Source organism: Bos indicus, chromosome 5, assembly GCF_029378745.1.
Source record: "Bos indicus isolate NIAB-ARS_2022 breed Sahiwal x Tharparkar chromosome 5, NIAB-ARS_B.indTharparkar_mat_pri_1.0, whole genome shotgun sequence".
Taxonomy (NCBI): Eukaryota; Metazoa; Chordata; class Mammalia; order Artiodactyla; family Bovidae; genus Bos; species Bos indicus.
This window is the reverse complement of record NC_091764.1, coordinates 89,789,934-89,812,838: the sequence shown is the minus strand read 5'-3', so window position 1 is coordinate 89,812,838 and position 22,905 is coordinate 89,789,934.

Sequence of the window (22,905 nt, the reverse complement as noted above, 5' to 3'; positions counted from 1 at the left end):
ATTTGCATTTCTCTAATCACTTAATGATTAAAGATTCATTATATTTTCACATGCTTACTAGATATTTTTATGTCTTCTTTAAAGAAATAGCTATTTAAATCTTTCCTTCACTTTTAAATTGGGTTGTCTTTTTATTTTGAGTTGTATGTGTATTTATATATTCTGAGTATTAGACCCGTGTTCAGATTTGCAGTAATTTCTCCCTTTCTTTCATTTCTTGATAGTCTCCTTGGATGCAAAGCAGTTTTAAATTTTTGTAAAGTCTGATGTATCTATTTTTTCTTTATGCCACAGGTGTCATATCTGAGATATCATTGCCTAACTCAATATCATAAAGCATTTTTGCTATGCTTTCTTCTAAAAGTTTTATATTTCACATTTAAGTCTTTGATTCATTTGACTTAATTTTATATATAGTGTGAGATAGGAGTATCTTTTCTTTTTCTTTTCTTTTTTTTTTTTGCATATGGTTATCTACTGTCTCATCACTTCATGGCAAATAGATGGGGAACCAATGGGAACAGTGATAGATGTTCTTTTTCTTGGGCTCGAAAATCACTGCAGATAGTGACTGCAGCCATGAAATTAAAAGATGCTTGCTCCATGTAAGGAAAGCTTTGACCAACCTAGACATATATTAAAAAGCAGATACATTACTTTGCCAGCAAAGTTCCATCTAGTCAAAGCTAAGGTTTTTCCAGTAGTCACGTATGGATGTGAAAGTTGGACTATAAAGAAAGCTGAGCACCAAAGAACTGATGCTTTTGAACTGTGGCACTGGAGAAGACTCTTGAGAGTCCCTTGGACTTCAAGGAGATCCAACCAGTCCATCCTAAAGAAAATCAGTCCTGAATATTCATTGGAAAAACTGATGCTGAAGCTGAAGTTCTAATACTTTGGTCACCTGATATGAAGAACCGACTCACTGGAAAAGACCCTGATGCTGGGAAAGATTGAAGGCCAGAGGAGAAGGGGACAGCAGAGAATGAGATGGTCAGATGTCATCATCAACTTGATGGACATGAGTTTGAGGAAGCTCCAGGAGCTGGTGGTGGACAGGGAATTCTGGTGTGTTTCAGTCCATAGGGTTGTAAAAAGTCAGACATAGCTGAGCAACTGAACTGAACTGAACTGAACCTACTGTCTCAGAACCATTTGTTTAAAAAAACTATATTTTCTTCATTGAACTTTACTGGCACCCTTATTGAAAAATCTACTGACCAGAGATGTAAGGGTTTATTTCTGGACTCTCTATTGTATTTCATTGATCTATATGTCTATCCTTATGTCACTAGAGTTTTTACTGTGGGTTTGTAATAAGCTTTGACAATTTAAAGGGTAAATTCTAAAACTTTATTCTTTTTTCTCAAGATTATTTTGGCTGTTCTTGAACTCTCATATTTCCTTATAAATCTTAGGATCAGCTTGACAATTTCTGTGAAAAAAATTAGAATTTTGATAAGGATGTCATTGATTCTATACATCAATTTGGAAATGGTTGTCATTGTAACATTGTTGTCATTGTTGTCGTCCACTCCATAGAGAGGAATGTCTTTATTTTTACTACTCAGGTCTTCTATAACTTTTTTCAACAATATTTTATTATTTTTAATGTATAAATCTTATACTTCATTAGTTACATTTTTTCCTCAGGTATTTTATTATTTTTGAGAATATTGCAAATGGAATTGTTTTATTACTTTCATTTTTGGAATAGTCATAGCAGTATATAGAAATGTAATTAGTTTTTTTAATTGAACTATAGAAACATAAGAGACTTGGGTTTGATCCCTGGGTCAGGAGGATACCCTGGAGGAGGACATGGCAACTCTCACCAGATAGTCAATACCAAAATCAGATTGATTATATACTTTGCAGCTAAAGATGGAGAAACTCTATACAGTCAGCAAAAACAAGACTGGGAGCTCACTGTGGCTCAGATCATGAACTCCTAGTTGCCAAATTCAGACTTAAATTGAAGAAAGTAGGGAAAACCACTAGACCATTCAGGTATGACCTAAATCAAATTCCTTACGATAATACACTGGAAGTGAGAAATAGATTCAAGGGATTAGATCTGATAGAGTGCCTGAAGAACTATGGATGGATGTTCTTGACATTGTACAGGAGGCAGAGATCAAGACCATCCCCAAGAAAAAGAAATGCAAAAAGGCAAAATAGTTGTCAGAGGAGGACTTACAAATAGCCAAGGAAAGAAGAGAAGCTAAAGGCAAAGGAGAAAAGGAAAGAGATACACATTTGAATGCAGAGGTCCAAAAAATAGCAAGGAGAGATAAGAAAGCCTTCCTCAGTGATCAATGCAAAGAAGTATAGAAAAACAATAGGATGGGAAAGACAAGAGATTTCTTCAGAAAAATTAGAGATACCAAGGGAACATTTCCTGCAAAGATGGGCTCAATAAAGGACAGAAATGGTATGGACCTAACAGAAGCAGAAGATATTAAGAAGAGGTGGCAAGAATACACAGAAGGACTGTACAAAAAAGATGACCCAGATAATCACAATGGTTGATCACTCACCTAGAGCCAGACGTCCTGGAATGTGAAGTCAAGTGGGCCTTAGGAAGCATCACTATGAACAAAGCTAGTTGAGGTGATGGAATTCCAGTTGAGCTCTTTCAAATCCTGAAAGATGATGCTGTGAAAGTGCTGCACTCAATATGCCAGCAAGTTTGGAAAACTCAGCAGTGGCCACAGGACTGGAAAAGGTCAGTTTTCATTCCAATCCCTAAGAAAGGCAATGCCAAAGAATGCTCAAACTATCACACAAATTGCACTCATCTCACATGCTAATTAATTAATGCTCAAAATTCTCCAAGCCAGGCTTCAACAGTACGTGAACCGTGAAATTCCAGATGCCCAAGCTGAATTTAGAAAAGGTAGAGGAACCAGAGATCAAATTGCCAATATCCATCTGTTGGATCATCAAAAAAGCAAGAGAGTTCCAGAAAAAATGTCTACTTCTGCTTTATTGACTACACCGAAGCCTTTGACTGTGTGGATCACAACAAACTGTGGAAAATTCTTCAAGAGATGGGAATACCAGGTCACCTGACCTACCTCTTGAGAAATCTGTATGCAGGTCAGGAAGCAACAGTTAGAACTGGACATGGAACAACAGTGTGGTTCCAAATCAGGAAAGGAGTACATCAAGGCTGTATATTGTCACCCTGCTTATTTAACTTATATGCAGAGTACATCATGAGAAACGCTGGGCTGGGTGAAGCACATGCTGGAATCAAGATTTCCGGGAGAAATATCAGTCACCTCAGATATATAGATGACACCACCCTTATGGCAGAAAGTGAAAAAGAACTAAAGAGCCTCTTGATGAAAGTGAAAGAAGAGAGTGAAATGTTGGCTTAAAACTCAACATTCAGAAAACTAAGATCATGGGATCCAGTCCCATCACTTCATGGCAAATAGATGGGGAAACAATGGAAACAGTGAGAGACTTTATTTTGGGGGGCTCCAAAATTACTGCAGATGGTGACTGCAGCCATGGAATTAAAAGACGCTTGCTCCTTGGAAGAAAAGCTGTAACCATCCTAGACAGCATAATGAAAAGCAGAGACCTTACTTTGCCAACAAAGGTCCATGTAGTCAAAGCTATGAATTTTTGAGTAGTTATATATGGATGTGAGAGTTGGACCATAAAGAAAGCTGAGTGCTGAAGAATTGACGCTTTTGAACTGTGGTGTTGGAGAAGACTCTTGAAAGTCCCTTGGACTGCAAGGAGATCCACCTAGTCCATCCTAAAGTAAATCAGTCCTGAATATTCATTGGAAGGACTGATGCTGAAGCTGAAATTCCAATACTTTTACCATCTGATATGAAGAAGTAACTCATTTGAAAAAACCCTGATGCTAGGAAAGATTGAGGCGGGAAGAGAAGTGGATGACAGAGGATGAGATGGTTGGATGGCATCACTGACTCAATGGACATGAATTTGAGTAAACTCCAGGAGTTAGTTATGGACAGGGAGGCCTAGCATTCTGCTGTCCATAGGGTCGCAAAGAGTTAGACATGACTGAGTGACTAAACTGAACTGAACTGAGCAACTGAGCACACACATGTTTGAAATACAGTTTACAGGAAAATGGTTCAGTTATATATATATATGTACACACACACACACATTATATACATGTATGTGAATTCTTTTTCAGATTCTTTTAAATTATATATTATTGTAATATATTGAATACAATAATTTTTGTATATTGATTATAATCTGCAAACTCAGTGAATCTGTTTTATTAGCACTAACATTTGTGTGTGTATGTGTATTCCTTAGGATTTATTGCATGCAAGAGGATGTCATCTGTAAATAGAGATACTTTCACTTCTTTCAGTCCAGTTTATGTCTTCATTTTCTTGCCTAATTGCGCCAGCTAGAACCTCTAGCACTATGTTGAACAGAATGGTAAAAATCCATCTTATTCTTGTTCTCAGGGTGGCGTGGTTTCAATTTTTTATTGTATACAAGGATGATTTGTTGGATGGTGTCACTGACTCAGTGGACATGAGTTTGAGTAGGGTGTGGGAGTTGGTGATGCACAGGGGAGCCTGGTATGCTGCAGTCCACGGTGTCACAAAGAGTCGGACATGACTGAGTGATTGAACTCAACGGGACAATGTTAGGTGTAGGTTTTTCATCAATGGCTTTCATCAGGTTGAAGAAGTTCCTTTGTATACCTAGTTTATTGAGTGCTTATATCATATTACACTTTGTATTGTATTCTATCAAGTGTGTGGGATTTTGTCTAATGTTTTCTATGTTTATTGAGACGAATTTTTTCTTTTATTATATTGATATGGTATATTACAGTGATTGATTTTTGTATGTTGAATCAATCTTGTATTTCTGGGATTAATACTACTGGGTCAAGTTCTATAATGTTTTTTATATGCTGCTGGGTTTGGCTTCCTAGCGTTTTATAGAGGAGGTTTGTATGTAACCTGATTCTGTAGCTTTCCTTCCCTATAATGTTTTTGTGTGGATTTGGTTTTGGGGTGATACTGGCACCACAGTATGAGTTGGGAACTGTTCCCTCCTATTTTTAGACAAGTTTGAGAACATTTGGAGAAAGCATTGGATCTAGGTTCTTCAAAGGATTGCTACAGAAAACAAAACCAAAATGACATATAAACTATGTGTATTAGTTTCCTGTGGCCACTGAAACAAATTATTGCCAACGGGATGGCTTAAAAGGACAAACATTATTCTCTTACCCTTCTGGAGATGGGAAGTCTTAAATCAAGCAGCAAGCAGGAGGGCTTTAGGGGAAATCCACTCGTTGCCTGCTATAGCTTCTGATGCCTGTTGGCATTCCTTGATTTCCAGCTGCCTTACTCTAATCTTTGTCTCTATGGCCACATTGCCTCTCCTTTTTGTATCAAATTTCCCCCTACTTTTCTCTTATAAGGACATTTATCACTGGATTTAGCAACCATCTGGATTTCACAGGATAATGTTGTTTTTCAGTCCCTAAGTCATGTCTGACTTTTTGTGACCCCATGGACTGTAGCCCACTGGGCTCCTCTATCCATGGGATTTCCCAGGCAAGAAAACTAGAGTGGGTTGCCATTTCCTTCTCCAGGGGATCTTCCTGACCCAGGGATAAAACTCACATCTCCTGCATTGGCAGACAGATTCTTTACTACTGAGCCACCTGGGAAGCCTCTTATAGGATGATATCATCATCTAAAGATCCTTAATTTAATTATATCTGCAAAGACTTTTTCCACATAAGATAATATTCACAAGTTCCAGGAAATAGGACATGGACATATTTGAAAGGCAGGGCCACCTTTCAACTCACTATGATAGATAACAGTACTTTATGAACAGTAAAATCATATAAAAATACATATATTGTTATAGTGCATTTTGTTACAAATATGAAAGTATTAAATATTACAAATATGAAAGTGCAGATGAGTGGGTTTTCTGTTAAAGGAAGGTTTCAAAATAATTAGTACAAATAGCACTCTAAATGTTTCTAAAATTATTTTGTTTTTCTCTTTTCTACATTCAGTTCCTCATAATATAGTTGGGAATTCTATCCAATGTTTTACTCCTTATTTTCATCTTAATCAATAAATTTTTTAGTATTAAATTTTTAAAAATTCAATATAAATATAATTTAGCTATAAAAAGCCAAGCATTACAGAAATACATGCAGTAAAAACCAAAAGTACAGCCTTGGACAAGCATGCATGTTACTTTCTCCACCCTCTTGCCCATGATGGCAGATTGTCAAACTCAACCTGCTTCTGGAGGAAGCCAGTTTGGCAAATATTCTTCCAGAACTTTCTGACTTTGATGTCTATCTCTCTCATTCATTTGAAGAATTATATAATGTTCCAAAGCATGGACAAACTCATGTCTAAACATTTTATTATGATGAATATTTACATTATATTCAGTTTAATAAAACTGATTGCATTTAGCATATATTTGGCCAGTGTTGGTTTTTTTTTTCTTTCTATGATTGGCCTGTTTGTATATTGATAGTTCGTCTAGTGTTATACAAGGTTGATATTATTTTTTCTTATTGAAATTTAAGGATTCTTTGAATTAGGGATATCAACTCTCTCTAGAGAAATGTAGACTGTTTAAATTCTAATTCTGTAACATTTCTGCATGCTGCCTATCAAATTTGAAAATAAATGTATGTGAAAGTAAAAATTTATTAGTGCTTTAAAGGCAATATAATCATGACATCTTTAACTGCACTCCACTATATGTATATTAATACATATTTTATTGTCGTGATAGATGTAATATTTGAATAGAAGAGTCAAGTACATATTTAAAAATATCTGGGTACCTTGATAATTTATATCATCCACAACTAATATTAAGAGGGTAGTGTGGTGAAGTAATTAATATCACAGTCTTCAGTAGCAAATGAACTTGAGTGTTCTTCTTAGCTGTGTTATTGTATTTCTCTAAAATTTTTATTTTTTGCCTAGTTATCAACTTCAAGAGATGATTATAAAGATTATATAAGATAAACAAACCATAAGCAGAATTTTGTACAGTGTGTAACATACAATTCATATACTAAATAGTAGGTACTATAATATCCTTTTTTTTTTTAGGGTTAATAAGTGAACTTTTTTTATTTTTTATTTTTCAACTTTACAATATTGTATTGGTTTTGCCATATATCAACATGAATCTGCCACAGGTATACACGTGTTCCCCATCCTGAACCCTCCTCCCTCCTCCCTCCCCGTACCATTAATATTCTTATTGGTAAGATTAAATCAGTGTAAGTGGCTACAATTTTCAGTTTCCAAATAACATAGTTCACCAGTACTAAGTTCTGTCTCCATTTTCTTCATTTAATCTCAGAAAAGATCGATGCATCTAGGACTTAAATCTTTAAGTTTAGATCAGCTCATAAGTGAAAGTTGCTTCGTTGTTTCCTCATAAGTGAAAGTTGCTTAGTCGTTTCCAACTCTTTGCCACTCCATGAACTGTATAGTCCATGAATTCTCCAGGCCAGAATACTGGAGTGGGTAGCCTTTCCCTTCTCCAGGGGATCTCCCCAACCCAGCAATTGAACCCACATTGCAGGCAGATTCTTTACCAGCTGAGCCACCAGGGAAGCCCAAGAATACTGGAGTGGATGGCTTATCTCTTCTCCGGTAGATCTTCCTGACCCAGAAACCAAACTGGGGTCTCCTGCATTGCAGGTAGATTCTTTACCAGCTGAGCTACAGGGAAGCCCATTTAATCCTCATAATAACTGTCAAATACAATTTGAGTACTCATGACTCAAAATGTATTTGCACCACAGATGGTGTGCTTGAAGAAATACTCCTGTTACTAAGTTGGTAATGAATTTTGTCCTCATTTTCTGCCTTGGTGGTTAGACTACAGTTGTGATCCAGTAACCAGCTGGCTAGGAAACAGTCTTTTATATGTTGCCATAGGGAGTCTAGAAGATTTCAATTCAGTAGACTGGAAGAAGGACTTGGGAATTTGTACTTTTAATAAGCTCTCTAGCTGATTCTGATGGTTAGTCACTTTTGGAAATCATGGTAGTAAAGCAGGCTTCTCTGTCAGTTTGTATTTTCTCTTTTCTGTAGCAGTACTGATTTTTAAGCTTTATAAGGATTAACTGGAGGTAATCCCAGGAAAGAAAAAATACTGCAATGGGAAGCAAAGGACAACCAAGAGAGCCAAGAGACCATTTGTTCCTATCTTTTTTTTTCTCTTCTCACTAGGATTTCATCTGCTAACAAACTGTGTCCATTAAGTCCTTACCTGACCATTAAAAACATAATACCTTTCCCCCCTCTTTGGTGGTAGCATGTGTGAAGAGTAGGAAAGGGAGAAGAGCTTCAAGTTTGATAAGAAAACATAAGACCACCTAGTTTAACCATACATGCAGCCTGTGATCCAATTTCAGGAAGATGAAACACAAACATTGAAAGTAGGTAACTAAAATCCGTCTCATGCACCCATGCATGTGCACAGAGAAAATAGAGCTCCTACTCAGATTAGTCCCACTTACTACCCCTTGAATCTTACATGTTTTTAAGGCTGATTTGTTCTAATGCTGCTGCTGGAAATTCAGCCTTCAGAACTACTATGGGAACCACAGCTGTGACCGCTGTGGGACAAAAATTCTGACAGGAGAATGACACTGGAAATTGTGACCAATTAATCAGATCAAGCATATGAAATGATGTAGAGCTGCCTCTGTCTCAGGCACTGATGTAAAGACTTTATATGGATTGACTCACTTAATCCTCAAAACAACCCTGTAAAATAGACTGTGTATCGAGTTGCCAGTCCAGGTTTGATGCACGATACTAGATGCTTGGGGCTAGTGCACTGGGACGACCCAGAGGGATGGTATGGGGAGGGAGGAGGGAGGAGGGTTCAGGATGGGGAACACATGTATACCTGTGGTGGATTCATTTTGATATTTGGCAAAACTAATACAATTATGTAAAGTTTAAAAATAAAATAAAATTAAAAAAAAAAATCTGTGAAAGCTGCTGGACCTATTAGGGAAATGAACACATGAAAAGAGTACAGAAGGAAGGTGAAGTCACTCAGTCATGTCCAACTCTTTGAGACCCCATGGACTGTAGTCTACCAGGATCCTCTGTTCATGGGATTTTCCAGGCAAGAATACTGGAATGGGTTGCCATTTCCTTCTCTAGGAGATCTTCCCGACTCAGGGATTGAACCCGGGTCTCCTGTATTATAGGCAGACACTTTACCATCTGAGCCACCAGGGAAGTCAAAGAGTACAGAAGTCCATGTAGATCAAAGTCTTCAGAGTTAAATGGGAAAGACATTTTACTTATCCTAAGAGCCAAAGAAATACAAGATCTATTCAAGGAGGTGATAAACTTCCTAAAGAGACCTACGGCAGCAGATTTATCATGGCACCAATGAAACCAGGAGGTGTGAAATATCTGTTACAGACTATTCTTAGGGCTTGAAAGTGAAAGTATTATTTGCTCAGTCGTGTCCGACTCTTTACAACCCCATGGATTATAGCTTGCCAGGGTCCTCTGTCCATATAATTCTCCAGGCAAGAATACTGGAATGGGTTGCCATTTCCTACTCCAGAGGATCTTCCTGATCCAGGGATCAAACCTTGTTTTAAAGAGATCAGTAACTGTGAGGGCCTAAATCTATGGTTACAGATTTATGTGTTTTCTTTTGGCTGATGGAGACAGCAACCCTACCCTCCACAAACACATCTTCAGTTGCTTGGGAATGACATTATACTTGTCTTATTGAATGAATATCTTTCAATTCTAACAAATTTAAATGTAAATTTAGAAATATTTAATGGAATTAAGCCTGTAATATTATTATGTTTATATTAAGAAGCCTGTTCATGTTTGCAGAGGTTTAAGATAATTTGGGCTTTGAAGTAGTATATTAGCCTTAGAATTCTCATTTAAAATTTTTGTTAAGTGTATAAACAGTATTAAAATATTAAAAAAAAAACCTCATGTATATAATGTATCATATTTTAATATTTTTTCATTAGCTTGATAAAAACTACCTAAGTATCTGAGAAGATTCATTAGTCAGGCAAATGAAGTACTTAAAAAAGAAACAGAATCCATTTAATTTATAGATGCAGATTTGAAGATTATTTTTGAGACTAAATATTGTTTAAAATCCCTCATAATTGTTAAAATCTGCTAAATTAGACATACGATGTCTTGTAAGCTATACTTTAAGCTTAAGATAGACATGTATTCATAACTTTAAGCAGTAGCATTCAACATCAAAGTAAACTTCTGAATAAATTTTCTGTCATAACTGTTACGTTCTTGGGCATCAGAAAACTTGGATTTAACAAAAATAAGAAAGATGTAAAACTCTGATGAAAGGTTAAAATTTCTATCCTCTTTCCCTTGAGAAAATGTTGTAGGAAGAATATATTTTATGTCATCAGTGGAGAACGGCAAGTAACTGTCACTGATCCACATACCAGGCCACAGTGGCCACCCCAGCTCCTACCTCACTCCTCCCAGATCCTGCTTCAAATGGCAGGGCCTCTAATATGGTTTCCCCAGAATCTAGAAATCTTATGCGGCTGTCTTTTTTGTTACTGGTCTGCTTATGCTCCACAACTCTGGGTATGCAGGCAGCAGAAAGGAAGGAGGCAAGAAGGCCATGCCCACTTACCTTACTGAAGATGCCCATCAGACTTTGCTTACATTCCATTGGCCAGTATGAAATCATATAGCTACACCTTGTACAAGAGGAAGCTGCAAAATGTAGTGTTTATTCTGGGCAGCCATGTGCCCAGTTAAAACTGAGAAGCTCTGCTGTTAAGGAAGAAGGAACCAGATTTTGGGCATAAGGGGATTTTAGATTTGATTTCACAGATGCTCTTCATGGGGAATGTCAATCTCCTACAGTTCATGTCTACTTTTGTAGAAAAAAAGATGTACAGTTTTTACCAGATTCCCAAATTCTTTCATGATGCAAAAATGTTTAACAATCAATGTCTTGTATGTAATTTAAAAGCTGAATTCAGTTTTCAATAAATGTTCATTTTTCATGATACCTATTGAATTTTGCAACTGTCAGTGGTAATATGCCTAAGTTCATATTATGTATGCAAGTACTCTATGAATGTTATAAAATACAGTTTCAAGAAACTGAAGGCTGGGAAGTAAACAAAGATCTTTAAACCAGGGAAGAATATGTAAAGATGATTCACACACTTCTTATCAACTACTATAACAGTGTGTTTGCTTTTTTGTCTCTTACAATTTATAACCTAACTTGGTTTTTAGCTCAATATTTTTAGTAATCAAGTAAAAGCAAATTAAAAGAGTACAGTATTATTTATTCACCCTTAAAGTCAACAAGATAATAAAAACAGCAACTCTGATATTTTGTGGCAGAATATAACTGGTACGATCATTTTGGAAGATAATTTGGCAATGTATAAAATATAGACAAATACTTTGATTAACAAGATTTGTCCTGTGGAAATGATATAAAATATTTAAAAATATTAAAAAAAAAAACATTTATTATTGCATTTAAAAATAGCAACCCCAAATTGGAAATCTCTCAAATATCCAACTATAAGAAAATAATTTTGCAAACTCAAAACATCAACAAATAAAACTTATGTTAACTGTTCAGAGTGATAATTTTGAAGCTTTTGTAAAAATATAGCATCAAAATTATAATGGTATATTAAATTAAAAATACATAAAACCTATATAAACCACAGCTGTATGGTAATATACAAAAGCAAAAAGTTGCATTAAATATGTTTTTCTACATTTTAACTTATTATTGGAGTAAATTACCTTTATAATTGGGCTGGATGCATATGTACTTTAAAAATCATTGATAGAAGGTCACTGAAGTACGAGATATGCATCAGGGACTGTTACACCATTTTATGTAATATCTGTTGTTATTCAGTCACCAAACTGTGTCTGGCTCTTCTGTGACTCCATGGACAGTAGTCTGCCAGGCTCTTCTGTCCATGGGATATCCCAGGCAAGAGTACTGGACTGGGTAATTATCTGTACAACTAATGAAAATATAAAAGGGAGCATTTGAGCACTCAAAAAACTAGTTGAGCCAGCTTGGCATAATGCCATTAGGTAAATTCACTTCATTGGTTTGCTTTGTTGTAAAAGTTTTAATCCTGTGATATTCTAGATAGGTGTTCTAGAATTCGCCCATGTATAGAATTATCAGTTTGTACTCTGACCCTCTCCAACCTTCCCATGTGATACTGCACAAATCAAAAAGTTCATAATAAGTACTCCTAGTCTTATGCTTTTTAAGACTTTAAATTTAAATTTATTAAACCAGAGAAAACAAGAAAAACAAAAATACTACAGGAAAAACCCTTTTATCTTAGGTGTATAATAGCAGTTATCCCTTCCATATTCCACATTTCACCTTCCTATACACACATTCACCCCCATGTTTTTATTGTAGTAAAATACATAACATGAAACTGACCATTTTTCAAGGCACTGTATCAATAACCTCAGATATGCAGATGACACCACCCTTATGGCAGAAAGTGAAGAGAAACTATAAAACCTCTTGATGAAAGTGAAAGAGGAGAGTGAAAAAGTTGGCTTAAAGCTCAACATTCAGAAAATGAAGATCATGGCATCTGGTCCCATCACTTCATGGGAAATAGATGGGGAAATAGTGGAAAGAGTGTCAGACTTTATTTTGGGGGGCTCCAAAATCACTGCAGATCGTGATTGCAGCCATGAAATTAAAAGACACTCCTTGGAAGGAAAGTTATGACCAACCTAGATAGCATATTCAAAAGCAGAGACATTACTTTGCCAACAAAAGTCCATCTAGTCAAGGCTGTGGTTTTTCCTATGGTCATGTATGGATGTGAGAGTTGGACTGTGAAGAAGGCTGAGCACTGAAGAATTGATGCTTTTGAACTGTGGTGTTGGAGAAGACTCTTGAGAGTCCCTTGGACTGCAAGGAGATCCAACCAGTCCATTCTGAAGGAGATCAGTCCTGGGTGTTCTTTGGAAGGAATGATGTTAAAGCTGAAACTCCAATACTTTGGCCACCTCATGCAAAGAGTTGACTCATTGGAAAAGACTCTGGTGCTGGGAGGGATTGGGGGCAGGAGGAGAAGGGGACGACAGAGGATGAGATGGCTGGATGGCATCACTGACTCGATGGACATGAGTATGAGTGAACTCCAGGAATTGGTGATGGACAGGGAGGCCTGGAGTGATGCAATTCATGGGGTTGCAAAGAGTCGGACACGACTGAGCAACTAAACTGAACTGATGGTGATTGAAAAAGGAAGGAAAGAGGGAACATATGTACACATATAGCTGATTCATTTTTTTGTACAGCAGAAGCTAACATAGCATTGTAAAGTGACTACACTCCAATAAAAATTAATTTAAAAAAGAAAAGAAATTGACAATTATAACCATTTTAGGTATACAGTCCAGTGATATTAAATATATTCATTCCTACATACACTTTTAAAGATTTTCTATGACCTCAGTATGTATTTGTTAATTCACTAGGCAGTTGGTAAGAGGTTAAGTATCACAAGGTTTGAATCTGTAAGTTCCCAAATGTTGAAATGGCATTTATCTCTTTTAATGTTGAAAACTTGCCAACTGTTCAGAAAGATTTCTCTGATTCCTTATCGAAACTACTAGGCACTTCCTCCAAAAGCAGCTCATTCTGCTTCTACTAACTCTTTCTAGAAAAGCAGTTTTCAATCAAGTTATTAAGCGCCTTCTCTGTGCCAAACATTGTGTAGAAGTGTTTGCATGCAAAACCCTTCTGATAGCAACAATCCTGTGATGTAGGTGGCATCATTCACATGGTACAGAGGAGGAAACTGAAGCTCTGCAATTTTAAGAGGCTTGGCCAGGATGTGGAGAACTAGATTCCAATCCACGCCCTTGGTCGTCATGCCCACTGCTGGTTCTACCCAGCACAGCTGCCCTCTCAAGTGCTTGCTATGTCTCCCAAACAAATCCACATGCAGAGACCACACAGGCTAATTCCCAAAATGCCAGACAGGGGAGACCATTCCAACTTTTAAATTTTTTTCACCACTTTTAACTTTTTAATTAGTCACTTAAAAATGACAACTCCTGAAGGTGGAGGTAGGTTGCATTGTAATTATTATATTCTAGAAATAATTCCTTTCTGGGTCATACTCTGGGCTCTAGTAGATTTTCCCATTGATTGATTGTATCTGCTAAATGAGTACATGAGGAGCAAGTCTGCAGGAAATAGGCGATAGGTGTAGCATATAGATCGTGGATGTTTATACCTGTTTATATCAGTACAGATATAGAGAGGGAGGTTATAAAGAGTATACAGAGGTCTATTACTGACATAAGGGCTGAGGTGCCCATACTATAGACTATGTAAAGGTCACTCAGTTGTGTCAGACTGCATGGACAGTGTAGGGACTGAATTCTCCAGGTCAGAAAACTGGGGTGGATAGCCTTTCCCTTCTCTGGGGGATCTTCTCAACCCAAGGATTGAACCAAGGTCTCCCACATTGCAGGTGGATTCTTTCCCAGCTGAGCCACAAGGGAAGCTCAAGAATACAGGAGTGGGTAGCCTATGCCTTCTCCAGGAGATCTTCCCCACCTAGGAATTGAACTGGGGTCTCCTACATTGCAGGTGGATTCTGTACCAACTGAGCTATGAGGGAAGTCTTTTTAGACTATAGTTCCCCAAATTCTAAAAAGACCAGAGTCTTGGGACTATAAGGGCTTACATAAATTAAAGAAAGTTTAGACTTTGAAACTGCTTTGTGTGTGTGTGTGTACAAATATATACATATACAACTGACCCTTGAGCAACAGGGGTTTAAACTGTGCAAGGCCCACTTATATGCAGATACTTTTCAATAGTAAATACTACAGTATTACAGCAATATGAGTTTTGAATCCCAAGATGTAGAGCCTGAAATACAGAGGAACCATGTATGCAGAGGGTTGACTACAAGCTATAAGTGGATTTTCAACTTGGCAACAGGTGGGGGCCCCAATGTCTGCATTATTCAAGGGTCAACTGTATACAGCTATGCTGTTGGGAACAGTAGTATATGAATTATTTCGAATAACTGACTTTCTATTAGCTAAGGGTTGCATTCCTTTTTAAAAACAACTTGTCCTTTTTATTTTATGTTGATGTATGGCAAAACCAATAGAATATTGTAAAGTAAAAAAAAATAATAAAAAAAAGACACAACTTGTCCTTTTTTATAAAATAACCATTTTAGAGAAAAATATAAAACATACCATATATTTCCTGGTGTTACTTTAAGTTAATATTTTTCAGTGATGGTGATTTGTCTGTCACTGAGTTAATGATCACACCACCTGTATTGTCATTTAATCCCCACTCCCAACATATGTGGTAGGCACTATCATCATTATTTTATCATGGAGTCTGAGGTTTGAAGAAGTTGAGAACTTGGTCAAGTTCTCCTAACTAGTAGGAAGGAGTGAATCCAGAATTGAAACCAGTCCTCTGACCACGCTTCCCCCAAACTTGTTTAATAACCTCACTATTTTGTCTTTATGAATGATTTAAGACTCTGTGGTGAGTCTACCTTTTACAATCAAATATCAAGCTGACCTGCATCCTAATAGAGTGGGGCCATCTGGGTTCAAGAGTATGAAGATGCACCACACACTGCACACACACACACACACACACACACACACATATGAATATATGTATAAATAAATATGTGTTGTGTTAGCCACCCAGTCATGTTCGACTTTTTGCGACCCCATGAACTGTAGCCCATCAGGTTACTCTGTCCATGGAATTCTCCAGGCAAGAATACTTGAGTGGGTTGCCGTTTCCTTCTCCGGGGGATCTTCCTGACCCAGGAATTAAACTTGGTCTCCTGCATTGTAGACAGATTCTTTACCATTTGAGCTGCCAGGGAAGTCCTGTAAATAAATATATGTGTATGTATATATATGTAATATATACATTGTAATAATGTACATTTTTCCTTTTTTGTTGAAGTAGTTTATTTACAGTGTCGTATGATTTTCTGGTATCCAAAAAAGTGATTCAGTTATACATACATATATACATCCTTTTTCATATTCTTTTCCATTATGATTTATTACAGGATATTGAATATACTTCTATGTGCTATCCAGTAGGACTTTGTTATTTATCTATTTTATATATAATAGTTTGTATCTGCCAATCCCAAGGTAGCATTGTACTTTTGAGACAGTGAATATGGGTACGAATAATCACTGTTAGTACCAGATTCATTGGCCAAAGACTGCAATGCTTTGGGGGTTCATGCCACTAAGACTTTGCTTTTCTATGCCCTCTTTTGCTGAGTATATAGCCTTTTGCAGTCAAAAGCATGTGGTTTGCAGAATTAGAAAGATGTATTCAGTTCTAGCTCTGATACACAGTAGCAATGTGGTCTCACTTCTTCATCTGTAGAATGGGTATAGTATGGCCTACTCTCAAGAGGATAAAAAGAGACAGTGTAGCTAAGTGTGTGAGTACAGACTGGCCAGCAGTAAGTTCTCCACCAATGGCATACTATTATTGTAGCCTATCACTGCTGTCAGGTGGCTAACCATAATTTCTCACTGCTATCAGTGTTCCTGTTATATCTGGCTCTTTCACTAATTTGTAGAGTCTAATCTGTTGGGGCTTAGAAAACAGTTCTTGTATTGGTAACAGCAGAATGGACTTGTGCAAGATATTGGCAATGAGCTGAGGGTGCAAAGTGAAGCCAGGAACAAAACAAGGGTGGAAAGGCTGAGAAAACATGGACAGCATTCCAAAGCACAGTCCATGCAGTTGAAACAGAATCAGGGACGTGACTGGGGCCAGAGATTGGGGTAGCACAGATACCAGTGGGAGAGCCAAAGTCCATGGCTCAGTCTGGGGTCACAGGCTGACAGGAGCCAAGCAGAAGATAAAGCACAGAGGCGTGGGGCAGGCAGGCCTGACTGGGAGTACTTGTAGCCAGCAGCTTGTGCTACAGCTCCTTTTGAAGGCTTGGAGCTTTTCCACAAGTAAACTTTGATCCTTTTTATAGGTGAAACTCTCCAAGACAAGCATCTCTTAATTAGAATATGAACTTTTTAAATCTGAAGTTAAGATGCATAGACACTGAGTCAAAATTGAGGGACCATTTCTTTACATAAAATAAAAGAAATTTTAATGTGTCTATTTTGTTTGACCGATTTTGATCTCTTTTATTGATCAATAGGTTTTTTAAATTGAAATATAGTTGATTAACAATGTTGTGTTAGTTTCAAGTATACAGCAAAGTGATTCAGTTACATATGTGTGTATAAATATGTGTGTATATGTATATATTCTTTTTCAGATTATTTTTCCTTATAGATTATTAAAAAATATTGAGTATAATTCCCTGTGCTATATAGTAGGTCCGTGTTGGTTACCTATGTTATATATACTACTGTGTCTATGTTAATCCCAAATTTATAATTTATCCCTCCTCCCAGCTTTCCCGTTTGGTAACTGTAAGTTTGTCTTCTACATCTGTGGGTTTATTTCTGTCTTGTGTATACATTCGTTTGTATCCTTTTGTTTTAGATTCCACGTGTAAGTGATATCATATGATATTTGTCTTTCTGTGGCTTACTTCATTTAGTATGATAATCTCTAGGTCCATCTATGTGCTGCAAATGGCATTATATTATTCTTTTTTATGATTGAGTAATATTTCTCTCTGTGTGTGTATGTATACATATCATATCTTCTGTATCCATTTATCCACTGATAGACATTTAGGTTGCTTCCATGTCTTGGCTATTGTAAGTATTTCTGCAATGAAGGTACATGTATCTTTTCGAATTATGGTTCTTTCTGGATATATGCCCAGGTTTTTAACTAAGTCACAGGTAAGTAAACTTTCTTGCTCACATGATGTATAAACAGGGTTGCCAGTAAAATAAGGATGCCCAGATAAATTTTAATTTCACAAAAATAATAGATAACTTTTTAAGAATAAGTTTGTTCCAAATATTGCATGGGATATATTTATGGTAAGAAATTATTCATTATGTGAAATTCAAACAAATTAAAATTTAATTGGGTGTCTTGGTTCTTTGGCTTTTACTCATTCTAGAAACCATATATATGACTGACTACTGTAACATGCATAGTAGTCAAAAATTATTAAGCACTTCCAGGAGCAGTGATATATTTTAATGGGCATTATTTTACATCTTATAGCTGATAAACTAGGTACAATTATTATTCTCATTTTATCAGTCATGAAACTGGGACTTGAAAGATTTTTTTCAAATAGTTTTCAAATGGCAGGACTAGAATTTGAACTCAGATCTGTCTGATCCCAGAGCTTTAAGTAACACACACAAGCGCATATGCACACACACACACACACACACACACATACCGTAAATAATCCATTTAATTCCACACACATTATGCAAATCTTTGACAGAGAAGGTAAATACATGTGTGTTGGCTTTCTGTGATATTTGGATTGTGGTTACAATCATCATTCATTGTACTTGATGCCATACTCACAAAATGCCATCATTTTATTTCTCAGTATGTTTTATATGACCAAAAAGATAAAACCCATTTCTGATTGCTCAAATTCAAACAAATGTGTTACTAGGTTGTCTTAGCAGGTGCTCATTTTCCTGTATAGTTTGAGGTTGTGTCCAGGTAACTAAAAGAAAGCTCTGCATTGATGGGTCCCTACAATACTTCATAGTGACAATCTCACGTTCTTACTCCTTTTTGTTAAGAATCTAGCCTGGGGAACTCTGCTGGGCAAGCATCAGTTTAATGTGGGTAGATTGGCCACTTTCCAGGAGCTAATCATTGGCAATTCTCCCTTGCTATTAAATATTAAGTATTGCAAGTAGTTGAAGCTAATAAAACCACTTAAGAATATGGATGTCATTTTATAACACCTAGTGATGGAGGAATAAAGCCGTGTTGCTGCCTAGGGTTCTGTATCTTTTGGGAGTTGGGGATTTTGAACTATTTACAACTGACCTCTTTTAAATAGTTACTTAATCATTGGAAACCAAACTGCTACCATGAAAGAGACAGGAATACCAGACCACCTGACCTGCCTCTTGAGAAATCTGTATGCAGGTCAGGAAGCAATAGTTAGAACTGGACATGGAACAACAGACTGGCTCCAAATAGGAAAAAGAGTACATCAAGGCTGTATATTGTCACCCTGCTTATTTAACTTGTACGCAGAGTACATCATGAGAAACGCTGGGCTGGAAGAAGCACAAGCTGGAATCAAGATTGCCAGGAAAAATATCAATAACCTCAGATATGCATTTGACACCAACCTTATGGCAGAAAGTGAAGAGGAACTAAAAAGCCTCTTGATGAAAGTGAAAGAGGAGAGTGAAAAAGTTGGCTTAAAGTGCAACATTCAGAAAAAAAAAGATCATGGCATCTGGTCCCAACACTTCATGGGAAATAGTGGGGAAACAGTGGAAACAGTGTCAGACTTTTTTGGGAGGGCCTAAAATCACTGCAGGTGGTGGTTACAGCCATGAAATTAAAAGACGCTTAGTCCTTGGAAGGAAAGTTAATGACCAACCTAATTCAGTTCAGTTTCGTTCAGTCGCCCAGTCATGTCAGACTCTTTGCAACCCCATGAATTGCAGCATGCCAGGCCTCCCTGTCCATCACCAACTCCTGGAGTTCACTCAAACTCACTTCCATCGAGTCGATGATGCCATCCAGCCATCTCATCCTCTGTCATCCCTTTCTCCTGCTGCCATCCCTCCCAACATCAAGTCTTTTCCAGTGAATCAACTCTTCACATGAGGTGGCCAAAGTATTGGAGTTTCAGCTTTAGCGTCATTTCTTCCAAAGAACACCCAGGACTGATCTCCTTCAGAATGGACTGGTTGGATCTCCTTGCAGTCCAAGCAACTCTCAAGAGTCTTCTCCAACACCACAGTTCAAAAGCATCAATTCTTCGGCGCTCAGCTTTCTTCACAGTCCAACTCTCACATCCATACACGACCACTAGAAAAACCATAGCTTTGACTAGACAGAACTTTGTTGGCAAAGTAATGTCTCTGCTTTTGAATATGCTATCTAGGTTGGTCATAACTTTCCTTCCAAGGAGTAAGCGTATTTTAATTTCATGGCTGTAACCACCATCTGCAGTGATTTTAGGCCCCCCCAAAAAAGTCTGACACTGTTTCCACTGTTTCCCCATCTATTTACCATGAAGTGATGTGACCAGATGCCATGATCTTCATTTTCTGAATGTTGAGCTTTAAGTCAACTTTTTCACTCTCCTCTTTCACTTTCATCAAGAGGCTTTTTAGTTCCTCTTCACTTTCTGCCATAAGGGTGGTGTCATCTGCATATCTGAGGTTATTGATATTTCTCCTGGCAATCTTGATTCCAGCTTGTGCTTCTTCCAGCCCAGCGTTTCTCATGATGTACTCTGCATATAAGTTAAATAAGCAGGGTGACAATATACAGCCTTGATGTACTCCTTTTCCTATTTGAAACCAGTCTATTGCTCCATGTCCAGTTCTAACTGTTACTTCCTGACCTGCATATAGGTTTCTCAAGAGGCAGGTCAGGTGTTCTGGTATTCCCATCTCTTTCAGAATTTTCCACAGTTTATTGTGATCCACACAGTCAAAGGCTTTGCCATAGTCAATAAAGCAGAAATAGATGTTTTTCTGGAACTCTCTTGCTTTTTTGATGATCCAGCAGATGTTGGAAATTTGATCTCTGGTTCCTCTGCCTTTTCTTTTCTTTTTTTTTTTAATTTAAATTTATTTATTTTAATTAGAGACTAATTACTTTACAATATTGTATTGGTTTTGCCATACATCAACATGAATCTGCCATGGTTGTACACGTGTTCCTCTGCCTTTTCTAAAACCAGCTTCAACATCTGGAAGTTCATGGTTCACGTATTGCTGAAGCCTGCCTTGGAGAATTTTGAGCATTAATTTACTAGCATGTGAGATGAGTGCAATTGTGCGGTAGTTTGAGCATTCTTTGGCATTGCCTTTCTTTGGGATTGGAATGAAAACTGACCTTTTCCAGTCCTGTGGCCACTGCTGAGTTTTCCAAATTTGCTGGCATATTGAGTGCAGCACTTTCACAGCATCATCTTTCAGGATTTGAAAGAGCTCAACTGGAATTCCATCACTTCCACTAGCTTTGTTCATAGTGATGCTTTCTAAGGCCCACTTGACTTCATATTCCAGGATGTCTGGCTCTAGGTCAGTGATCACACCATTGTGATTATCTGGGTCGTGAAGATCTTTTTTGTACAGTTCTTTTGTGTATTTTTGCCACCTCTTCTTAATATCTTCTGCTTCTGTTAGGTCCATACCATTTCTGTCCTTTCTCAAGCCCATCTTTGCATGAAATGTTCCCTTGGTATCTCTAATTTTTTTGAAGAGATCTCTAGTCTTTCTCATTTTGTTGTTTTCCTCTATTTCTTTGCATTGATCTCTGAGGAAGGATTTCTTATCTCTTCTTGCTCTTTTTTGGACCTCTGCATTCAGATGTTTATATCTTTCCTTTTCTCCTTTGCTTTTCACTTCTCTTCTTTTCACAGCTATTTGTAAGGCCTCCCCAGACAGCCATTTTGCTTTTTTGCATTTTTTTTTCCATGGGGATGGTCTTGATCCCTGTCTCCTGTACAATGTCATGAACCTCCATCCATAGTTCATCAGGCACTCTATCAGATCTAGTCCCTTAAATCTATTTCTCACTTCCACTGTATAATCATAAGGGATTCGATTTAGGTTATACCTGAATGGTGTAGTGGTTTTCCCTACTTTCTTCAATTTAAGTCTGAATTTGGCAATAAGCAGTTCATGATCTGAGCCACAGTCAGCTCCCAGTCTTGTTTTTGCTGACTGTATAGAGCTTCTCCATCTTTGGCTGCAAAGAATATAATCAATCTGATTTCGGTGTTGACCATCTGGTGATGTCCATGTATAGTCTTATCTTGTGTTGTTGAAAGAGGGTGTTTGCTATGACCAGTGCATTCTCTTGGCAAAACTCTATTAGTTTTGCCCTGCTTCATTCCATATTCCAAGGCCAAATTTGCCTGTTACTCCAGGTGTTTCTTGACTTCCTTCTTTTGCATTCCAGTTGCCTATAATGAAAAGGACATCTTTTTTGGGTGTTAGTTCTAAAAGGTCTTGTAGGTCTTCATAGAACCGTTCAACTTCAGCTTCTTCAGCGTTACTGGTTGGGGTATAGACTTGGATTACTGTGATATTGAATGGTTTGCCTTGGAAACAAACAGAGATCATTCTGTCGTATTTGAGATTGCATCCAAGTACTGCGTTTTGAACTCTTTTGTTGACCATGATTCCTGCCTGCAGCAGTAGATAAAATCGTCATCTGAGTTAAATTAACCCATTCCAATCCATTTAAGTTCACTGTTTCCTAGAATGTCGACGTTCACTCTTGCCATCTCCTGTTTGACCACTTCCAATTTTCCTTGATTCATGGACCTGACATTCCAGGTTCCTGTGCAATATTGCTCTTTACAGCATCGGACCTTGCTTCTATCACCAGTCACATCCACAGCTGGGTATTGTTTTTGCTTTGGCTCCGTCCCTTCATTCTTTCTGGAGTTATTTCTCCACTGATCTCCAGTAGCACATTGGGCACCTACCAACCTGGGGATTTCCTCTACAGTATCCTATCATTTTTCCTTTCCATACTGTTCATGGGTTCTCAAGGCAAGAATACTGAAGTGGTTTGCCATTCCCTTCTACAGTGGACCACATTCTGTCAGACCTCTCCACCATGACCCGCTCATCTTGGGTGGCCCCATGGCCATGGCTTAGTTTCATTGAG